Raw genomic sequence first — 16,492 nt, forward strand, 5'->3', positions numbered from 1 at the left:
AGATAAGCTTTATCCATACGTATGCATACGATTGGAAAAAATGGCTGAGTTTACTATTTTGATTTTTTCATAGTTTAACATCATTTTACTGTAGTTTTGATACTGTTTGAACTATTGTGTTTTACTTAGCCCTTACTTCAAGAAAATATAATTTTTTTACTTATAATGTTCAAATTCAACCATGTTAAGGGAAATACAAACTTCTTCTCTGGCGTTCCTCGTAGGGTGTGCTGACTTCTTAAATGAACTAACATGAATCATTGTCGCTAACAACAATTTGATGGCAACACTGATTAATAAACATCGCAGCAGTTTTAAATGCGCGTTTGCTTTACATTTCTGAATTGAGGGCATCAAGATATCGAATAGAGTGGCTACCTTTCTTCCTATCATTTACTTTTCCCGTCGAAACGATCTTCCTTGGATATCCTCTTCTCATTTTCCCTGATATTTTAGCTTTCACCCCATACCCTTCACTTACATGGCCCCTTAGAAAATACCTATTAAACTATGAATCCCTTCGTTGCTTTCCTTATTCATGTAAGTAACAGAACAGGGTAGATATCTACATCGACACTAATAGGTACTTTCTCACTTCCGGTTCAAGTCGTTTTGGTTTTGTTTCACCACCCACCGTTAAGTTTTTTTGTCTAATTTCCTTATTATAGCAGTTCGTTCATGTGAACGCTTTAAGGGTACATCCAGCTCAAGTTCCTTCAAATAGAGAATTTCCTCTGTATTCAGAATGCTGGTTAGTCCTCAATTTCACGTCTGTTACCTTAGACCACCTTTCAAAACCACTCGCCGTTGTGTTCCACAGGAAAGTATGGAGGTTTTAACATTACCTAGACTCCTGGTAGTTTCAATAAAACTAAAAAGATTTGGAAACTTTTTATTAGTATTAAACATAAAACTATAAGAAACGGTAAGATATGCAAGTTTTGATATTTCATGGTAGTGATAGGATGGTAATAGTACGATTATCTTTCTCAGTCGCTCCTACTTTTTCCGCGTCAAGTTTTGGCGCCCGGGCTCTCTCTCTCCCTCAAAACTCAATATCTATCCACTTGAATATGCCTTAACTACCGTTATCCCTTTATGTGTATTCACTATTTGGAAGATGAGCGAACTAACTCAAGTGGTATTCCATTTCCTTTCTCCCTCTGCTTTCATTTATCTTCCTTATCCATCCCTCTATTATTTGCATTTCTTTCCCTTCCAATCCTATACATACTTCCTACCCCATCATGAGTGGTGGCGGTACTGGTGTCTCTAGAGCATAAAATACACAATATGTGCAAAAGAACCCTCTCATCATCATGCCTGTTGGAGAGGATTTTTCAAATCCTCTCCAACAGGCATGAATGACTCTCTCAATCGAGGGGGAAAAAGGTCGTTCTTTCCATAAGTTCCCTCCTGTGCGCAGATTGGTATTAATGCTTAGGCGGCCGCGTCCTTAATGAATCTAAGTTATCACGTAGCATGAACATATGTTTGATTACGGGATATCAATTAAAAGTGGCGATGTAAATTCTCAGCGACTAGTTAACGTATAATTGATGAGAGCACTTGAGGATTCGGAGCGTGCGGGTTGTGGAAACATTGGTACTTGAGTCTTCAATTTTCTTTTCCATAAATTACTTTTAGGCGGGATGAGTAATGGCGCCTTCGTCGTCACAGCGACAGGAAAAGAAGGGCGGTTACAGCGCGTTAGGGGAAGAGGGAGCGACGAGCAGGGAGGTAGGGGGACGGGGAGTGTCCCGAGGGGAATGGGGAGGGGGGGAGGGCGTGTGAGGCGGAGAATATGAGAATATGAGGGAGGCAGGGGAGGGAGGCACGTGCGACTCTCACACCCCCGCATTAATGAAGGCTGTTTGATAAAATGGAGGAGGGTGTTTCGCCAACGCTGGATCCTTGATGTGGGGGAGGGGATGAGAGTGGGCAGGAGAATACCTACCGGCGGATCTGGCAGCGCATGTCGCAACTAACTTGACGTCGCTCATCGGTGTACCTCGACTGTCAAACAGTATGTAACTGTACAGGTTTACGCGCGACAAACACGCAGTTTTTTGTTGCTCAAGTCGATGACATTGTAATTAACCCAAGGCGCGTGTTGACGAAACGAGGTCCACCCACAATACGCAATGCGTAACCCTAGGCTGTTTGGTTCCCAGAAAATTCACCACTCACTTGGCAAAGTTCAACGGTGGAAAATCACTATCGAAAGAGATGCAGTTTCGTTTTAGCTCATGCGTCGTCTGCATAATGGATGGTATTATAGAATTAATATATCTTTAGATGAGACGTGGTTAACATGTAACAGTTGTGCAGACCCATGACGGGTTCGTTTGGAGTAGATTAGGTGACGCCTTAGGTGACGATGGGCAAAATTATATTGTAACTGTTTTTAATATCAATGATAATTAAATTTCATTTTCATAGTCGATTGAAGTGACGAAACTTTGTTTATTTAGAAAAATGGAAACAACTTAGTTTATTACGGTGATTAAACACTTCTATTTAAAAAAGACTTAGCACCGAAATAAATCAAAGAACAAAGCCAAATTGAATGAAGTTCATGGCATATCCACTACTGTGTTTGCGCCTGTTTACAATTGCGTAAATGGGGTTAAACGTGGCCGTACATCCACACATGAGAAACATCGTTTGTGACGTCCACTGGAAGTGACTTCCTCCGAAATGATTGACGAAATCCATGATATGGTTTTGAGTGACCGACAAATCAAAGTTCATGAAAATCGGGTTGATTTGGTGTATCACAAGGTACGAACAGTGTTTCCAATATTGCGAAAAAACATTGGTTGCGAAAAAATTCTCGGCAAAATGGGTAAAACATCTTCATATGTCAAAGAAAAAAATTCTCTTCCACCAAGACAATGGACGGGTGCAGTTTCAGTGGCGAAAATAATGGAATTAAAGTTCGAATAATATCCACCGTATTTATCAGATTTGTCCCCTGTAAAATTTTTTAGTTCCGAACTTGAAAAAATTACATGACGGATAACGATTCGCGTCGAACGAGGAGATCATCGTCAGCACAGATACTTATTTAGAGGGTCTTCCGAAATCCTACTTTTCGGAAGCATCAAAAATGTTGGAGAAACGCTAATAAAAGTGTACTGAGCTTAAATGATAATATGCCAAATAATATAAAGAAATTTATCCAAAATGATTTTTCTATTTTTTTCTAAGGACTCATTGAACGACCAACGTATTTGAATTCACTTTTTAAATCAGTCTGAGATGGATGTATACAGCAATGAAGAGAATATATAGGATGAAAATATGCTCCCATCAAATGATCGCTTCATATTTAAACTTGCTAAAAGGTTACCACAGCTTAAATTACTCGTTTCGACCCAATACTTACTGAAGATGTCACTCATTTCTAGATTCAACTTCGCATATTGCGACAATCTTAAAACAAAGAAAATCATAAGCGATATTGATTAAAATAGAGAAAATATTAATGAAAGTTGAAGCTTTCCTTTATTTTATTCAATCCCAACCCACTTGAAGGTTGGTTTGAATGCATTTTCTACCAGCCGCTTAAGCGAGACCAGCTGTTTTCAAAACGATGCTTGAATTCCTGGAATGATTTCCACTGAGAAAATACTTGCTATTCTAAAGAAACGATAAAATACCCTCTCATTAGGTTCAACGAATTCTACTGATATTGTTAGAAGTATTTGATATTGAAGGTAGATTGTGTTTGAAAATGAATTAAATTGCCAATTTCATTTAATAACGAAAACACAGACGCTGCTCCCTTCTTTCACCCGCAACCTCTTTCTCTCTCCTTCCACTTGAAATTTGCAGTCATCTCGAACATCGATTCTAACACATGTACCTTGAAGAAACAACGACACCGTCGACATGCCGCTTTCTTGATTCTTTAGAAATATTTATTAAATACATAGATTGTTCCAGTGTATTTGTCTGTATCACTATACTTACTGTAACTATATTTGAACTAAGCATTGTATTATATACTTGAAAGGACTCACTCTTCCGAAGTTTTTGCAAAAGTTAATAGTTGTCAAAAGTAATTTTTCTCGCCTACCAGAATAAACGGCATCTTTTGTTGAATGTGATCAGTTTGAGAAGAATGGAAAGAAATCCGAGTCAAGAATTGAAAGTATTGCTCAATCCAACCCATAAATACAACAGAGAGAATTTTGTTTAAGTTTCTAGTAGTAGTAGTAGTTTCAGGGGAGGTAACCGACGGCTAAGGTTATTTCCACCATTAGGGATGGACAGGGAAGAATGAAGGGTGGAGAGAAACCCAGCGTCGGCATTAGCCTACTCTTCACGAAAGGCGCCAAGGGGTCCACAGCTTAACGTACCATCCGACGGGTGGCGTACTCACTCAAAGTGCTCTCCATAGCGCACCTCATGTAGGGATCGGGATACCACTGAAAAATATATGCTGCCTCCGGAATTCGAAACCGGGCCCTCTGGGTGGGAAGCCAGCTCGTTAGCTTCCGCACCATCCCGTTTCCCCCTAAAATTTCCATTAATTGCGATAACGCAACATTTTCCTCTGTCAAGGCGAATGATTTTTACACTCTGAAATTGTTGCATTGAAATGCACTTTAGCGATTGACTCCGTTAAAAGTTACTGTTGCGGCATCTCCCGCAGTTTCTTTGGAATACCTCTAGATACAATATTTAATCCTTACACATAACAGCGAGAGGGACTTCATAAAATCAAACATTTCTTGCAGTATTTACTTTTTTAATTTACAATAAGTATATTCAAAGGATTCCAAACATAGTCTGAGTAACTATTAATAAAAACACCCTGCTGTTCTTATTTTTGAAAGCACGCGAAAACGTGCATGGTTTTCAAATAATTGAGACGAATGGATTAGATATCGTGTATAGTGTTCCTTTGCACTGGATTTGCATCATTCCTTCACGCATTCCTTCATCGTTTGGGATAAATCTCTCCAGAATTGGCAGTGAACCAGCTTATTATTTTATTGCATCCTAAAGTAGTTGTAGATTTATTCTCCTTTTCCCAGAAAACATAATAATCGATCTTATTTGATGAATACTGTAATCACGATCACTCTAAAATTTCAATATCACGTTTCACAGTGGAAAATTTAAGATGACACGTCATTCGACGCATCCAGCAGCACCACAAAACGTGTGTATCGAATTTCACTCATCTCCTCAATGCATTTATCTCAAATTTCAACCAGAAGTCTTTTGAATCAGGGCACCTTCTGAAAACACGATCCATCCCTAAGTGATCGTGTATTTATTCTGGACCGCGCGATTCTCCTCCGGAAAAACATTATGGCCGAGGGAAGCAGGCAGTGGAGATGAGCGGAATTTCACGGCGAGGTCACGTAGAGGAAACAGTCGAACAGCTGGCCGGCGGTGGAGGGAGGAACCCCCTCTTCATGGCGGCGCCTGCTCAGGCGTTTCCTCAGGGACCCGGCGAGGACCTGGAACGGCTTGCAGAGCGCGAGAGGCATGTCGATAGCCCTCGGGTCTCCTCGATTCCACCTGTTGTGGGCCTCTGTCGAACAGTCCCCCTCTCCCGGTTTCCGGAAGACCCAGCGGGTTTTGCAGGTGCCAGGATAACAACAGGTTAGGGAAACGCGCCGTGATTCGCTCCGGTCCACCGCTCCGCGTGGCGGCGAAGATCGTGAGCGTCCCGAGGGCGGTATTTTGGGGTGCGTGTTCGACCGCGGTCTACGGAGGACTCCCAGACGCGACCGACGGCTTTGGAGCCAGCACCGCTGACACTGCAACGCGGGCGATCCGATCCCCCGCACTCGACTGCCTGCCCGCCGGGCGGCCATCCTCCTCTCTTGGGCAATCTCGTCCCTGCATTGAACGGAGGCGATATGGGATAATTACCTCACTCCGTTTCCGGTTACGTAATAGTCTGTCTAGCGTAGTCGACGTGATTTGAGCAATTGAACAAATGACTTGCCATTAGGAATTTTGAGCATATCCTGACTCATTCTTGCCTCTCGTCGGTGGAGTCGTTCAGGAATATGATCTCAATGGAAAAATGGAATGTTTTCAGATCAAAGACAAATACTATTATATGCCAGCGGCATTTTGCAGAACAGAGGCTAAAATTTCATTTTTTTATGCAAACTTTATCCATCGAAACAAGTGATTTGAGGATGTCTGTTCCCCAAATCTCTGTTTTCTTGTTACATTCAATTATTTGTCAAGAGGATTATGATTAAAGAGCAAATTTCTTGATTTTTCGAGTGAAAAACAGAAACCACTAACATTTCCTTTGCGCGGGAAGTCTCATTGTCAGAAAGTATAGTGCACAAATACTGATATTCACGCTAAAAGGATGATTGAGGGTATAGGATTTCGATCGCTAGTGCTAATTTGCTCATGCGTGTTCAGGAGCGGAAATCATAATGGGCGAGCTCAAGTCAATTAAAGCTCGTTAGCGGCCGGCCTGCTCTGCCTTCGAGGAGAGATCGCGGAGGACAGCGGTTGGCCTGGCACGAGAATATTTGTAATCTGAGAATGAGCAGCACTGGAGGCTGAATCGATGGGAAATGGCGGAGAGGATTAGGAAGAAAGGACGGTTGATTTTATGAGAGTACGTGCAAAGGAGGAGGAAAATTATCAAAATAATAAACTGCTTCTAGGAAAATATGAGGAAACTTCGTGTTTCGTCAAACGGTTACTGTATTTTTGTGTAAATATTTTATCCAAGATTCTCTTACAGCAACTGGACTAATGGTTTCAAAGTGGGATCGAAAGAGGAACAGCTATATAAATCAACTTGGAAACTGGTTTGATTGATGAAGATATAAATGGCTTACCTCCAAGTAATCCCTTTGAAGCGTGAGTTTAACATGCTCAGGGTTGGGTGTCAGCTCCTTACTGTTTATTTCCCCCAGTCCTGAAAGTGGTGGTCATAACGCCTCTATATATATAAGCCTCTGTGCGGGTAGGTTTGCATGCATATGTTGGTTTTACATGTGGTTTTATTCTCTTTTACGTGTGGTGACCTAATACCCCCCGCCACATGCCCTTGAGGCGGCTTTCGGGGTATTATGTAGATGTAAAATTACACAGCTTGGATTTGATGGATCGGCAAGCGGAGATGGTATCCCACCGCCACCGGGGCCGGCATACATTTTCCATAATTAGAAACATGTGGTTTGGAAATATGAGAATCAATACCTATTAATTGGAGGGTTTAGGCAAATTTTGGATTCCCTATCGTACATGAAGTACAGGTAGTACCTGTAGTACGTCTATGTAGTCAGTTCAAGTGTATGAAGAAGGTTGGTGCGCATATAATCATGTTAATTAGGTTTTCCACCAAATGATGACATGCCCTGACCACTTCGCCAGCTGGAGTTAAGCAGTCGAGTCTTGGTCGGTAACGAGGGCTGTAATTTTCCCGCTTGATGTAATAGGGCATTAGGTTGGGGCATAAGCTTTTCAACTCCAAGTAACATACGCCGACATATACGTGTGTGTGTGAGAAAGAGAGTGAGTGACGCTGGTGTTGCCCCTTTATTGCTTCTGGCGTTAAACCGTTTACTGTGAAGTCTTCACTGACATTTAAAGAACATTAAATTGAGGAATGAGCCCTACAAAAAGTGCCAGATATTGGCAGCAGAGCAGAGGGAAAAGATGGGTAACTTTCACTGAGTTAATTAGTTCAGCGAGTACTTATTTGCGGGGTGTTGTCCGGTCAATGAAAATCATTCTGCATGATTAAACCATTTCAAGCGTAGTAATTGAGTGGAACAAATAAAAAAATCAATACCTTCTATTCTGAGTCAAAAGAAAATAATTTGTTCCTAGTTGCAAGGAATAAAATTTTGCGGGAAATGCTAACATCGGTCAAAAATCTCCGGTGATATGCTGTATTGCGGAAACTACCCAATTTGAGTTTTGGGAAAATGCTCCGAGAGAAAAATAAGTCAGAATATACGTTAATTTAGAATGCATCAACGAATAATATAACCAGATTCTTAAATGCGCAATTATTTTTCGTAAATAGACTCCAAGCAATAATGAATATTGTCCAGATGACTTAACTCGATCGTGCCATGACCAGTAACATATGTTTTCAAAGTTTACGGATTTCGAACAGTTTGAAGATCGACGATCAATTGATCCAGAGCCTTAGTTTTCGCACGATACCGAGTGCAACCTCTAATGTGTTAGAAGTCGTTGCGGTTCCTCTACCATCATATTTTAAGTTGCTATGTTTAATTACTTGGGTGGATGCATTTGCGCGATCACACGAATCACGATGAGGTTATACGGCGTATTACACTCATTAAAAAATAATAGTCAACGTTTTCAATGGAATGAACCAAAGTAAAACTTTTTATCGTATCGTTTAGCAATGATAAAAAATGTATTTTGCTTTGTCAAAGGCACTTAAATGGATAAAATTTGCATTTTCATTGAAGTGACCTAGAAAACAAGAAGCCCTATCTCAAATATGGCTATTCGTTTTCTTATATTTGGAATTTTTATTATCACCATGACACATCTGTTTTTCTGAACGCTCACAGCTCATTGTATGTTATCGAATGAAGAAGAGCGTTGATCTGCTATGATGAAGAACATCAACATAAAAAATAAAAATATTTACCTCCGTAGCGTAGTGGGAAAGCGAAAGTAACTACTTAATGTTAGATCCAATTTGGACTAAATACTGAGTTCATTCGGTAGAAATAGAGTAGGCTGCAATTTTAAGGAGTAAGTCTTGTAAAAATATGTATTGCAGTCCTTCGTAACCCATATTTAAGTTTACGAGGTAGAGCGACATTTTTTAAAACAACAATGATTAACGTGTTACAGAGTACATATCCGTTTTCTCGTCATTGTTTCAATTTTTTCGGTTCGCAAACCGCCAGAGATTCCATGACGCCGTCCTGCACAAAAAAAACAGCTCTCTCTAATCACGTTAACATCCGCAAGTCGCGGAGCTAGACCGCCACAGGATTGCCGATTAGGCAATACTCTTCTCCCTCGACGCCACTCCAAGCTCCGGCAGAGTCACTCTATCACTCAACCTCCTCATTGTCTGCTGTGCCACACCATTAGCCCACTTCCCACCAACCTACGAGGGTCATCCGGAAAGTAGTACCCGTTCGTGAATTAAAGACACAAAAGTAAATATTAACAAACATAAAAAATTTTATTTGAAAGAGGATACTTTAAACTACTTCTCAACATAATCTCCAAGCAAATTAAGGCATTTGTCATAACGTGTGACAAGTTTCTGTATTCCTGCTGCATAGTCCTTCGCCGCCAGCTCATTGAGATACGCGAGGGACCCATCTTGCACAAATTTTTGCATAATGCAGATGGTGTTTAACAATTTCATGAACAATTGTTCGAGAAACATTGGGAAAATGCTCACAGATGTCATCAATTGTGACGCGCCGATCGTTCCTCACGAATTCGTCAACTGAGCTCACCAGTTGGTCTGTAATGACAGACGGTCTCTCCGAACGCTCATCGTCGTGTGTGTTCCCCCTCCCCATGTTGAAGTTGCGACACCACCGCCGAACAGACGACTCGTCCATTACATTGTCTCCATACACCTCCTTTAATTGGCGATGAATATCACATGGGCGAACGTTTCTTGCATTGAGGAATTTAATCACTGCCCTCACTTCACAACTGGCGGCGTTCTCAATTTTTTTAAACATTGTAAACAATCACAGAAACAACACAGGCAATGCTAGCGTCACGCAACTTGGCTCAGAGAAGGCAGACAAGCCACTGAAGCTATCTGACCTCGTCCAGCGGCTACTCGCGTCGTCAGCACTTCATGCGGCACGAACGGGTACTACTTTCCGGATGACCCTCGTATATAGAGACAGGTAGATGGTGTCTATTTATATGCGTGCATTTGTACTTGTGTACTATTGTGCGCTATGGCGCATGTGTACTCCCATCCGTCGTGATTCCAATTTTTTTTCGGTGCGCTTCTCCTTTATCCAACCAATGTCTTCACAAAGGATTATATCAACACCTAAAATGTAATTTTGATTCGACTTCCAATAACCTCTACCTACGTCAAATATTTCATTACTGAATGACTTCCTGTTACTTGAGGTATTAGCAGAGAGCCTAAAGTGGAGTGCTAACTAGTGATAATTATCCATTAATAGTTGATATGTGGAGTGGAGGTGATAATAAAGGCAGCTTTTAACAATGCTACGCAAATTAATCTTATAATGCAAAAAAATGAAAATTCTCATAACATTCATAAGAAAACTATGAAAGGTCACTGGGATATATTATATATATATAGGGAAGGAAACTATACATTCAAAGACACCAACCTTTGAGACAAAATGGATGCTGATTCAAACCACAGTAATCGACCCAAAGGTTGGTTTGATAGGTGAGACTTGAGGTCATCTAATATGAAGCCCTAAATGGCGTGGTAAACTCAAATATCAGGGAAGGGAGGGGGGTATCCTTGTATCGCCAATGGTTTCTGCTGCCCGAAAAATTACACAGCATGGGTCAAGTTGAATATGTCCGGAAGCGTCACCCGGAATCAAACCCGGGCCCTCCGGTCCCGGGCTCCCACCATTCCAACCATTGGGCTACCACGAAAGATAATCAGGCAAAAAATATGTAATTATAGATCCGAAATTATAGAGTCGAAAATATGAAGATTAAACGCGTAAGTTCACAAGCAGGAAAGATATTCAACTTTGAATTTCCTGTCGTAAGCGAGTTTCCCCAGAGGTGTGATTAAATAGATTTGCAGTGGGAAATTTCGCATGTCCGCGTACTGGTCACTACTACAGAAATTGCTGCAGTTTGTAGTGTGTCCGTTCCTGAGGTATTTTTGGAGTTGTGGTCCTTCCAGCTATTTTTCGCTAATTTGTCAAATGATCTTGTGAAAACGACTTAAATTGGCGTTTACGGGAAAAATATATTGGTCTTAATAACCGCACAATAATAATTTCCGATTATTTATGAAAATAAATCCCAACGAAATGGTCATTTAGTGGAAGCTTAAGAGAAAAAAAATAATGCTAAGTCGAAAACAGTTTCAGTGTCTATCTCTTCAATCTAATAAGGTGACGAAAAGCCAAGCGTATTGCGAGAAATATCTTCACCTTTTCGAAGTCACCATTAACACTTCGTTCAAAAGTCTGTCCTTGCCCCTGTCGCGCTCTGGATATCTCTTAATCCCTGCCATTCAATCCTTTGTTGGCACTTTGACGTCCGCGAGTCCTTTTATCACGGTTCAAGAACCCTCTGCTTGCTTCTCCTGTGGCAACAATAGCCTCTCCCTTACATTTCCCACCCCTCCACGCCCGCCTTCCCGCCCCGGCCGAAAACCTTTTCATTCGATCCATCCAAACGAATCCCTTCTTTACTCTTCGTCTTCTCCCCTCCCACTTCTCCTGCCCATTCCTCCTTGCTCTCCATACCTCCCCTCTCCGTCTTCTCCTTTCCTGCAACCCACGCTAAAAATTCAACTTGCGGCCAATGAAGGGCCGATTGTCCCTCATCTCTGTATTTCATTCCCTATACGAAGCATCCGACTTCCTGCCTCTCCCTCTTTCCACCCCTCGTTTGAGTCTCATCGTCACGGAATAATATCGCCACTGCGTTCATTTTGGAACCTGTGAATAGAACAAGAAGTGTGTGGAAGATAGAGAATGGACTCAGGGGGAAATATTGTCAAGAAGACATGGGAGTCGGCGAATGGAATTGAGAAATATTTGAAAGTGTAAAATAGGCTGGTGCGATGTATGTAGAACAGGTTAGAGAAAAGGTAATTTTGTTTGTTTTTTTTCCAAGACATAGCTGTACATATATCCATGGTTAAAAATACTTCCGGCATTAAAAAAAATTAATATATATGAATTCTTAAAAAGTAAGGCGAATAACTTAAAAAGTCAACCAATGCAATTATTCCACTGAGATTAATATTTTAAGTTGGACACGCATCGGTCGTTTATCCTGAAAATGTCTGCAATAAATAATAGCGTGACAAAGATTTAATAAATGTTCCCTAACTTTGGGCTAGAGGGAGGAGTACAATAATAGTTTGTACAAAAATATTCAGTTTTACGAAGCTTAAATGAAAAAGTCTAGGATGAAATTAAGGAATGTAATAGAATATTGATTGAATTCCCATGCTAGAAAAGTATTTAATAAGAAAATTGTTTTATGCTAATATATTGTTGACGACCTGCTCTCTCTATTTTGAACGCATTGTTGGCTTGCGCCTATTATCCTGGATGAGATAGAGAACATTTTCATTCTTGACACCGAGAAGACTTAATGCAAGGTAGCCCAAATAGTTTAAAATATATTATGGTATAAAAAAATCTTACGTGGCCACTGTATTATATTTTCTACATTGGATATGACCTCATTTTAAAAAGAAGTCACGAATCATCAACAGGTATCTAGTTAAAATCTGCCGTTATAAAGAGTAACGGTGAATCATGAGCTTTGTTATTCCAATGGTAGGAATATATAGGGACGCGTACGATCTCAAAAATCATGAAAAACAGTTATCGAGGCGAAGGCCAGTTTTATAGGTCCCTGTGCCGACCATAGTTCCCCAAGAAGATTCGGTATGCGAAAAATCACATAGCTTAGATGAAACTGAGGACCCCTGGGAGTTGAATCGAGGCCCTCCATGCAGTAGTGCAATGGCTTTATCCGCTAGACAATCACCTCCCCAGACAGTATGTGACAGACGAATAATGATCACCGATTCAAAATTGCCATATGTTATCGCTTAGCGATTGGCTCCTTGATTTCAACAAAAAAATCATCTTTAGCAGTGATGCTTAAAAAAAATTATAGAATACTTATACTTCTTACTTACCTCCGTGCTTGCATTAAATCTGCTATACTATTGCGTTTCCTTCAACACAGTGACAACTTCCACTACGATCATTTTGCCGCATTATTTGCTTATGCAACTCGCATTTTCTATATTTTACAAGCAACAGTCACTACGTATTGATTAATAAGTAATAAAATTAATTAATTTTATAATTGTAATATAATTTTATAGTCAAACATTACCTAATGGATTATAAAATATAAATGAAATTTAATTATCTATACATTATTGTCACTCATCCAATATTAGGAAATAGAATTCCATACTACAACTTTGTTTCTAAAAAAATTGTCAGGTTTAATTTTTCTCGTCAGTTTCATTCAACCGAATGTGGTGGTCCAACAGCCCTGTGTAGAGGGTGCGGGTTTGAATCCGGGTGACTCGAAAAAATGCGGTGGCTAATTCACTGGCTTCCCACCCAGAGGTCACGGGTTCGAATTCTGGAGGCGTCAGGATCTTTCTGTAGTTTCCCGATCCCTAGTTAGGATTAAAGGCGCTTTAAACAGAGTACGTGGGTCGACGAAAGGGATTTCAAATTGTCGACCTTTTGGTGTCTTTCGTGGGCTAAGAGTAGGCTAATGCCGCGATACCAGGTTTCTCTTCACTCCCCCCTTCTATACCCTGAAGATTCTATCTCACCAAATTACCCTTCTATCCCTATCTAATGGTGCGCATGACCTTAGGTCTCGGTCGCCTCTCCAATAACTACAATTGCTCTTCGTGGGAAACCGCAGGTGTCGGAGAATGGAACGCTCCCCACCCTGATGTGCGAACTTACTCTCACCCTTGGGCTTAGAATTGAGTGAACTCTACCCACCTGTCAAGCCAACCTTCGAATTTACCGCAGTGATTTTTCATTAATTGCTATCTCTTCAAATAGCCTTTGAATGGGGTATTTTGTAGTTTACAAGATGAATTTGGATAAAATTTTTACTCTAAGTTTTACGACTATTTATTTATCAATTCTAAGATACATAAAAATTTATTTTCCCAAAAATTGCTGCTGTCAGACATTTCTCGTTATCACATGCATAACTATTTTGCCATTTTCATCAAGAAATATTTAACAAAAATTCTATTAGAATTTTATAATTATAATATTTCCTTAACGAGCAATTTTAAAAGAAAATTTTTCTCAAGATTATTGAGCAACTTACCCTCGCATGTTGCAATAGAAAACATATATAATTATAAATAAATATTATATATATATTATATTATATATATACATATATATATATATATATATATATATATATATATATATATATATATATATATATGTACAAACACACATACCTGTATATACATATATATTTTGAGGTTTAATTCAGAGAATTGATGAAATAATATCTTTCACCAAGTGTAATTTCTGGTTCACCGTTTTTAGCAACAATCTACTAAGTAATTTTACTTTAAAAGGCTTGAAATTTTATATGTAGTTTAACAGTTGTTAATCTAAACATCCGCAATAATACACAATAAACACATTTATATACTGAAAATATATCTACTGGCAGACATAAAAGAAAAATAGTTAGAAAAAGAGTGTCCGTAGACCCTTAAAAATTATAGCTTTTTACTTTAAAATCGAAACTCCGGTTTTTTAATAAATCCATTATTTTCCCTTATATTACGCATGGGTCAAAGACAATGTCCAAAATCAATAGAAAAAATATACCCTATATTGAAAGTATTAAATAAATTAGGAACAGTTGGAATTCCCATTTAATGAGTAATCAAATACATATTCGTATTATCCGGGTTTATATTTACCGAACGGATAAAATTAGAGAAATGTTTGCCAAAACCGATTGATTTAGGGGTCCATAAAGTAGAAGAAAAATGCTTTGGCATTAGCCAATGGGTCCCCAGCCGTGATCCGACCTCTTAAAACCATTTTCAATGCCCATTAATCCATTAATGTTAACCTGGGTGGGTGGGTGGTTCGTTAGCCTCCAACCCTGTAGATGACTCGTGAGCTCCTAGTATAGATACAGAATGGAATGGGCTTGTAAGGGTAGGTCTTACCTCTTTAAGGTTTGCCGAACCTGAGAAGTTAATGTAATGTCTCAGAAGCCACCCAAAATGAAATGCTAGTTTAGATAAAAAAGGGATGTAAACCAGGTAGATTGAGAAAGATTAAATATATCGTGCGTAATGTAGAGGCCTTGCAAGAGAGAGAGAAAAAGAGAAGCAATGTCATTAATGGGCCCACTCTTTGACCTTAAAATTTTACTATTTTTTCATATAAACTATATTGCCTCTTTTTCACCTTCCATAAAATATCCATCATAAGAGCAGGTTGAAGTGTAAGAGAGAATCCCAGGGGCCACCATCAATCATCCTGTGTTGGCAGAAGGGGATTATTTAATGGTATGCATTTTTCACAATTATCGGGTTTTATTTCCACAATGCAAAATGGATCATAATGGCCGTAACTCTACCCCCAAAACACTGCTGGAAATTTCTTTACCCTCTGAGCTTTATTATCGAGTTATATGGGATTTGTTTTCTTCTTTCTTGCGTTGCTAAGGGAAACTTCTGAAGCCACTTGGCGGGAGAGTGAAAAGATGTCCGGGCAAATTATTTTTCCTACTCTATATTACATTCATCATTAGTTCCTTTGAAATTTAACCTGATATAATTTCAATATCCATATTCAGAGATAATGCTTATAAAGGTGAGGGTTGATTGCAAATATTGAAGCAATACCTATTCAAAAAAATATATTATTTAAAAAATGGGTCCTCAATTCCGCCAAACATCAAACTAAATAAAGAAAGAAATTAATACAAGGCATAATTCAATAAACATTACGAATGGGGGAAAAAGGTTATCGTTAAAATTACATAACTTTTAAGTAAGTAAGACCAATAAGCGAAATTTTATTCGTCGATCATGCAAAACTATATCGCGTCGATCGCTCCGAACGATATAATTTGTCAATCAATTCAGAAGATGTCGCTTCCACTTGACGTCACGACGTACTAGAAGCTCGTCATTTGTGGATGTACGGCCACGTTCTACCTCATTTACGCAATTTTAAACAGACGCAAACACATGGTTAGATGTGCTATGAACTCCATCCAACTCGGCTTTGATCTTTGATCCCTTACAGTGTTGACTCTTTGAAATAGAAGTGTTTGATCACCGTAAAAAACTCATTTTTCCATTTTTATAAATAAATAAAAGTTTGTTGCTTTTTGGGAAATCACGAGGGAGAGAAAGCTGAAACTTCAACATCAGTCTAGTGAGAGTTGAGGCTTGCGTAATGCAAACCTTTTTTGATACTATGGGCACTATCCCCTGGATTTTCTAAGGACTCATTGAACGATCCGTACCTTGCAAAGGTAGAGAAAAAGTAATTGAACGCATGCTGAGAAACGACAGCTTACTGAAATCTATAATTAAATGGAAGCATAGAGCAAATAATCACAGACAATGCCTAAAGATAATTAGGAGAAACATGAATTTACAGTCATCGCAAGGAATTATGAAGGAATGACAGGACTTTAGGCGAGAATATACCTGCTAAATTCAGTTCTATTATTGGAACCCCATTTGATGATGAAAAAGAAGAGGACTGTTTTTTTATTTGGA

This window comes from Hetaerina americana, unplaced genomic scaffold, assembly GCF_022747635.1.
Source record: "Hetaerina americana unplaced genomic scaffold, ioHetAmer1.1.p SCAF_3, whole genome shotgun sequence".
In the NCBI taxonomy this organism is placed as follows: Eukaryota; Metazoa; Arthropoda; class Insecta; order Odonata; family Calopterygidae; genus Hetaerina; species Hetaerina americana.